Source organism: Morone saxatilis, unplaced genomic scaffold (genome assembly GCF_004916995.1).
Source record: "Morone saxatilis isolate NCDOM2014 unplaced genomic scaffold, NCSU_SB_2.0 Contig17, whole genome shotgun sequence".
NCBI classification, from domain to species: domain Eukaryota; kingdom Metazoa; phylum Chordata; class Actinopteri; family Moronidae; genus Morone; species Morone saxatilis.
Window position 1 is genome coordinate 4,694,980 of NW_023339729.1, and position 554 is coordinate 4,695,533.

Genomic DNA, 554 nt, shown 5'->3' on the forward strand with positions numbered 1-554 from the left:
TGGAAAAACACATCCTCTCAATTACCCACTGCAATCAAAACAGAAGACACAACACAATGGTAAAATATTTTAATAAGCATTTTGTTAAAGCTAGTCATGCATTTGTTGCTGCCACACCCACTCCTATATTGTGTGGCCTTATTTATTGACCTGGCAAAGGCTTTTGACTCTGTGGACCATTGCATTTTGATCTCTGATCGTGTACAAACTGTGAAAGCTTAGGATCTCATGTCAGACCGATTATCCCTGTCCATGGGTGTCCCTCAGGGAACCATTCTAGGTCCAACCCTCTTCACAATACATAAATAATGTGTATTTATATACACCTATATGCTGACAACACCATCTTGTACACATCCAGCCCCTCCCAGAACACTTCCCTGTCCTCCCTGAAACTCAGCTTCAACAGTATCCAATATGCCTTCTCCCACCTTCACCTACTCCTTAACACTAATAAAACAAAATGTACAAAATGGTCTTCAACAGGAACTTACCTCAAGTCACCAGCCCACTTAATATCACCTCCTTGGATGGTTCAGAACTTGAATTCGTCA